The sequence below is a fragment of the Convolutriloba macropyga genome, chromosome 5, assembly GCF_964194025.1.
Source record: "Convolutriloba macropyga chromosome 5, txConMacr16.3, whole genome shotgun sequence".
NCBI classification, from domain to species: Eukaryota; Metazoa; Xenacoelomorpha; order Acoela; family Convolutidae; genus Convolutriloba; species Convolutriloba macropyga.
Window position 1 is genome coordinate 31,310,922 of NC_134472.1, and position 7,048 is coordinate 31,317,969.

Sequence of the window (7,048 nt, forward strand, 5' to 3'; positions counted from 1 at the left end):
GTTGAAAAACTGACGGCGGCTATTAATAAGTGAACAAAAAGCAACCCAACTTAACTCAACAGAAAGTCATGGGATTCCTTCAAAAAAGTCTGAATATTGAAACAGTTATATTTTTCTTAACGTGGTACACAAATAGGAATGTTTATCACTGATAGATTATGGATTCGAAAATAGTTCTTCTGTTTTTTACCATGAATATCTGATTTTAAGCAGTTGCATTAATGACGCAAGTCTATAAGAATTTGCAAAAAATGTATAGTTTTATAAAAATAAACTAATAATTTAAATGAACTGACTGACTCGGTGTTTTCGCTCCATTATATTAATAGCATGGACACAGAAAATTTGTCTGTCCTAATTCAAATGACTAGAAAAACTGCTGGACGAAAAACCAATCATATCATGACTTCAAAGGACAACTGACTTTATTTCTTGACCACTGAAAATCTGAAAAGAATCAACGAAAAAAATAATTGGGTTTAAACTTTACCCAACAGTAGAAATAACTGAGATATATGGATATCAAATTTCAGAAAAATTATTGTAATAATTGGCAACCTCCTCATACCTCTCTCTAAATTTTAAGGATTAATAAAATTTACCATTGAGGAACTTACAGGGAAACAAAGTAAAGAACGCTGGAACTAATTAATTTTGCTTCATTTCTCTGAGTTAAAACCATAAGGACAAAACTAACGTCACCCAAACCAACGTAACGTCGCAAGAATTGCTCTCGAAAAAGTTGACACCAATTTCGACGCATTTTTCATTTGACTTTCGGTAGTAAGCCCCCCGCCACTTGAGTTCAGCTGCTTAAAATTCTGAATAAGAGCAAACTTTAAATCACGCAAACGGAAAAAGCCAAGGGCGCAAAAGCCACTCGAAAAGTCAAATCGGTCAAGCAAAAGTTTTTGCATTAAAAACATAGCCGGCAGAATACTGGAAACAACTCGAAGCGTCGTGCATTATAACCTCTAACCTAACCTTACCGAAATCAGAATCAAAATAGACACGGGGGAAAAAAAAGTAGCCCAATAAAACACAAAAGAGTATTTTATAAAATGCAGACGCAATTTTTCAGTTCAAGAGGCTTGGGGTAAGTGGGGGTAGTTGCGGCGATAAAACCTGTAGAATACCAATACTCCTCTTCGAGTCGTAAAAAGACCAACACGTTTACAATTGCTTCAAACTTCGTTCGAGAGCAATTAATCACTCGAATATCAAAACATACCCGGCAGATTGCCGGAAAACAGCCGCCGTTGATTCCAATAAGCATGATTGGGATTGAAAGAAAAGAAGATATTGAAAAAAAAATATATTTTTGTACAAAAACATTTCTTAAGTCCCATTTTTTTGAAGGCATTTCGTAGTTGAACATACTTCTGTTTCTAAGAGAGAGGCTACAGGGTTACTATCAATACCAATAAGCATTAGAGATTGTAACTAGGACTTATAGGAAAGACGTTCAAATAGCGGGCATCTAAAATTGAGCTTTATGGGTTTATTCCGTTTGTATTTCTGACTTCAATTTTTTATGCTGACTCTGTTCATTTTGAATTGCTTTGCTGAGCAACTGATGTTCAAAATCACTTTTAGCAGAATGAGAGGAGAGAAACTAGCCTAGAGAAGTCAAAAATATTTCACGCAAAATGTTGAAAAAGCGGCAAAATGAGGTATAGCAAAACATCTTTTTGTTCGACGAAGTAAAAAACATAGCAGGACAAGTCCTGACGTACAATTCAAAGAATTTTCATTGACCAAACAAAAAACTAGACCTAGAACGGACTGAGTGAATAACGAAAACCATTTTTTAAAAAAAATCAGATAAACATACCCGGCAGATTGCCGGAAAATAGCCGCCATTGATTCCAATAAGCATGGTTAGGATTGAAAGTATAGAAGAAATTTAAAAAGAGATTTTTTGTACAAAAACATTTTTTAAGTCCAATTTATTTTGATGGCATTTCGTAGTTGAACATACTTCTGTTTCTTAGAGAGAGGCTACAGGGTTACTATCAATACCAATAAGCATTAGAGATTGTTACCAAGACTTATAGGGACGATGTTCAAATAGCGGGCATCTAAAATTGGGCTTTATGGGTTTATCCCGTTTCTACTTCTGACTTCAATTTTTTATACTAACTCTGTTCATTTTGAATTGCTTTGCTGAGCAACTGATGTTCAAAATCACTTTTAGCAGAATGAGAGAAGAGAGAAACTAGCCTGGAGAAGTCAAAAAGATTTCACGCAAAATGTTGAAAAAGCGGCAAAGTGAGGTAAAGCGAAACATTTTTTTTCGACGAAGTAAAAAACATAGCAGGACAAGTGCTGACGTACAATTCAAAGAATTTTCATTGACCAAACAAAAAACTAGACCTAGAACGGACTATGAGTGAATAAGGAAAACCATTTCTTAAAAAAATCAGATAAACAAACCCGGCAGATTGCCGGAAAATAGCCGCCATTGATTCCAATAAGCATGATGGGGATTGAAAGAATAGAACATATTGAAAAAAAAAGATTTTTGTACAAAAACATTTTTTAAGTCCCATTTTTTTGAAGGCATTTCGTAGTTGAACATACTTCTGTTTCTTAGAGAGAGATTACAGGGGCTACTATCAATACCAATAGGCATTAGAGAAAGGTAACTAATACTTATAGGAACGACGTTCAAATAGCGGGCATCTAAAATTGGGCTTTATGGGTTTATACCGTTTCTACTTCTGACTTCAATTTTTTTATACTGACTCTGTTCATTTTGAATTTCTTTGCTGAGCAACTGATGTTCAAAATCACTTTTAGCAGAATGAGAGAAGAGAGAAACTAGCCTAGAGAAGTCAAAAAGATTTCACGCAAAAGGTAGAAAAAGCGGCAAAATGAGGTAAAGCAAAACATTTTTTTGTTCGACGAAGTAAAAAACATAGCAGGACAAGTCCTGACGTACAATTCAAAGAATTTTCATTGACCAAACAAAAAACTAGACCTAGAACGGACTATGAGTGAATAAGGAAAACCATTTCTAAAAAATCAGATAAACAAACCCGGCAGATTGCCGGAAAATAGACGCCTTGATTCCAATAAGCATGATTGGGATTGGAAGAATAGAAGATATTGAAAAAAAAGTTAAGTCCGATTTATTTTGATGGCATTTCGTAGTCGAACATCCTTCTGTTTCTTAGAGAGAGGCTACAGGGTTACTATCAATACCAATAAGCATTAGAGATTGTAACTAAGACTTATAGGAACGATGTCCAAATAGCGGGCATCTAAAATTGGACTTTATGGGTTTATACCGTTTCTACTTCTGACTTCAATTTTTTATACTAACTCTGTTCATTTTGAATTTCTTTGCTGAGCAACTGATGTTCAAAATCACTTTTAGCAGAATGAGAGAAGAGAGAAACTAGCCTAGAGAAGTCAAAAAGATTTCACGCAAAATGTAGAAAAAGCGGCAAAATGAGGTAAAGCAAAACTTTTTTTTGTTCGACGAAGTAAAAAACATAGCAGGACAAGTCCTGACGTACAATTCAAAGAATTTTCATTGACCAAACAAAAAACTAGACCTAGAACGGACTATGAGTGAATAAGGAAAACCATTTCTAAAAAAAATCAGATAAACAAACCCCGCAGATTGCCGGAAAATAGCCGCCATTGATTCCAATAAGCATGATGGGGATTGAAAGAATTGAAGATATTGAAAAAAAAAGATTTTTGTACAAAAACATTTTTTAAGTCCCATTTTTTTGAAGGCATTTCGTAGTTGAACATACTTCTGTTTCTTAGAGAGAGGCTACAGGGGCTACTATCAATACCAATAGGCATTAGAGAGAGTTAACTAATACTTATAGGAACGACGTTCAAATAGCGGGCATCTAAAATTGGGCTTTATGGGTTTATACCGTTTCTACTTCTGACTTCAATTTTTTTATACTGACTCTGTTCATTTTGAATTTCTTTGCTGAGCAACTGATGTTCAAAATCACTTTTAGCAGAATGAGAGAAGAGAAACTAGCCTAGAGAAGTCAAAAAGATTTCACGCAAAAGGTAGAAAAAGCGGCAAAATGAGGTAAAGCAAAACATTTTTTTGTTCGACGAAGTAAAAAACATAGCAGGACAAGTCCTGACGTACAATTCCAAGAATTTTCATTGACCAAACAAAAAACTAGACCTAGAACGGACTATGAGTGAATAAGGAAAACCATTTCTAAAAAATCAGATAAACAAACCCGGCAGATTGCCGGAAAATAGACGCCTTGATTCCAATAAGCATGATCAGGATTGGAAGAATAGATATTGAAAAAAAAGTTGAGTCCGATTTATTTTGATGGCATTTCGTAGTCGAACATCCTTCTGTTTCTTAGAGAGAGGCTACAGGGTTACTATCAATACCAATAAGCATTAGAGATTGTAACTAAGACTTATAGGAACGATGTCCAAATAGCGGGCATCTAAAATTGGACTTTATGGGTTTATACCGTTTCTACTTCTGACTTCAATTTTTTATACTGACTCTGTTCATTTTGAATTTCTTTGCTGAGCAACTGATGTTCAAAATCACTTTTAGCAGAATGAGAGAAGAGAGAAACTAGCCTAGAGAAGTCAAAAAGATTTCACGCAAAATGTAGAAAAAGCGGCAAAATGAGGTAAAGCAAAACTTTTTTTTGTTCGACGAAGTAAAAAACATAGCAGGACAAGTCCTGACGTACAATTCAAAGAATTTTCATTGACCAAACAAAAAACTAGACCTAGAACGGACTATGAGTGAATAAGGAAAACCATTTCTTAAAAAAAATCAGATAAACAAACCCGGCAGATTGCCGGAAAATAGCCGCCATTGATTCCAATAAGCATGATTAGGATTGGAAGAATAGATAATGAAAAAAAAAAGATTTTTTGTACAAAAAAATTTTTTAAGTCCGATTTATTTTGATGGCATTTCGTAGTTGAACATACTTCTGTTTCTTAGAGAGAGGCTACAGGGGCTACTATCAACACCAATAAGCATTAGAGGTGGTAACTAAGCCTTATAGGAACGACGTTCAAATAGCGGGCATCTAAAATTGGGCTTTATGGGTTTATCCCGTTTCTGTTTCTGACTTCAATTTTTTTATACTGACTCTGTTCATTTTGAATTTCTTTGCTGAGCAACTGATGTTCAAAATCACTTTTAGCAGAAAGAGAGAAGAGAGAAACTAGCCTAGAGAAGTCAAAAGATTTCACGCAAAAGGTAGAAAAAGCGGCAAAATGAGGTAAAGCAAAACATTTTTTTGTTCGACGAAGTAAAAAACATAGCAGGACAAGTCCTGACGTACAATTCAAAGAATTTTCATTGACCAAACAAAAAACTAGACCTAGAACGGACTATGAGTGAATAAGGAAAACCATTTCTAAAAAATCAGATAAACAAACCCGGCAGATTGCCGGAAAATAGACGCCTTGATTCCAATAAGCATGATTAGGATTGGAAGAATAGATATTGAAAAAAAAGTTGAGTCCGATTTATTTTGATGGCATTTCGTAGTCGAACATCCTTCTGTTTCTTAGAGAGAGGCTACAGGTTTACTATCAATACCAATAAGCATTAGAGGTGGTAACTAAGCCTTATAGGAACGACGTTCAAATAGCGGGCATCTAAAATTGGGCTTTATGGGTTTATCCCGTTTCTGTTTCTGACTTCAATTTTTTTATACTGACTCTGTTCATTTTGAATTTCTTTGCTGAGCAACTGATGTTCAAAATCACTTTTAGCAGAAAGAGAGAAGAGAGAAACTAGCCTAGAGAAGTCAAAAAGATTTCACGCAAAAGGTAGAAAAAGCGGCAAAATGAGGTAAAGCAAAACATTTTTTTGTTCGACGAAGTAAAAAACATAGCAGGACAAGTCCTGACGTACAATTCAAAGAATTTTCATTGACCAAACAAAAAACTAGACCTAGAACGGACTATGAGTGAATAAGGAAAACCATTTCTAAAAAATCAGATAAACAAACCCGGCAGATTGCCGGAAAATAGACGCCTTGATTCCAATAAGCATGATTAGGATTGGAAGAATAGAAGATATTGAAAAAAAAGTTGAGTCCGATTTATTTTGATGGCATTTCGTAGTTGAACATACTCCTGTCTCTCAGTGAGAGGCTACAGGGTCTAGTATCAAAACCAATAAGCATTATAGATAGTAAATAAAACTTATGAGAACAAAGTTCAAGTACCGGGCATTTAAAAATGGGCTTTATGGGTTTATCCCGTTTCTATTTCTGACTTTGATTTTTTTTATACTGACTCTATTCATTTTGAATTGCTTTGCTGAGTAGCTGCTGTTTGAAAGCGCTTTGAGCAGAATGAGAAAAGAGTGAAACTAGCCTAGAGAAGTCAAAAAGATTTCACTCAAAATGTAGAAAAAGCGGCAAAATGAGGTAAAGCAAAACATTTTTTTATTCGACGAAGTAAAAAAAAAATAGGAGCGCTATAATAGCCGGCTGAGAAGATGAGGGCGGCTATTAAAAAACTTAAAACAAAAACAGAAAATTATTGTCAAAAGGCCGCATGTGGACAAAAAACCACTAGCTAGAAATGGAAATTTGGTTGAAACAAAAAACTAGGCTTAGAATGAACTATGAATGGATTGGTAAAACCATTTGAAAAATCCGATCCAAAAAATGTGAACAGATCTTAAACATAGCTGGCAGATTGCCAGAAAATAGCCGCAATAGATTCGTAGATCGGCAGTCTCAAAAAAAACTGTAAAAAAGACAGACCAAAATTTGTCTTTTCATTGAAGGCTGATCTGTTATATTTTGATTAAAAATCTGTATAAGTTATTGCTGCCTCTATTACCTGATCTCAAATAACCTTCATTTAGAGTGACACACACCCATTTGACCTTATCTCTTTGAATTAAATTAAATAAAAGTCAATTTCAAAGTGAGGAAGTCATTTTTGAGAGAGGTAAATCAAGTGTGACCAAAAATTTAATCACGCGAATGAACAAAAAAGCTCGCTCCACTAAGAACGAAAAATGACGTCAGGCATGCAATTCAGTTGAATTTGCATG

At 34.8% G+C, this 7,048-nt stretch overlaps 1 protein-coding gene across 1 annotated transcript in view; it reads left to right on the top strand.

Moving 5' to 3' along the window:
* LOC142339330 (transmembrane protease serine 11G-like) overlaps positions 1-7,048 on the top strand; it is a 528,023-nt gene that overhangs the window by 27,923 nt on the left and 493,052 nt on the right. The window lies entirely within an intron of this gene.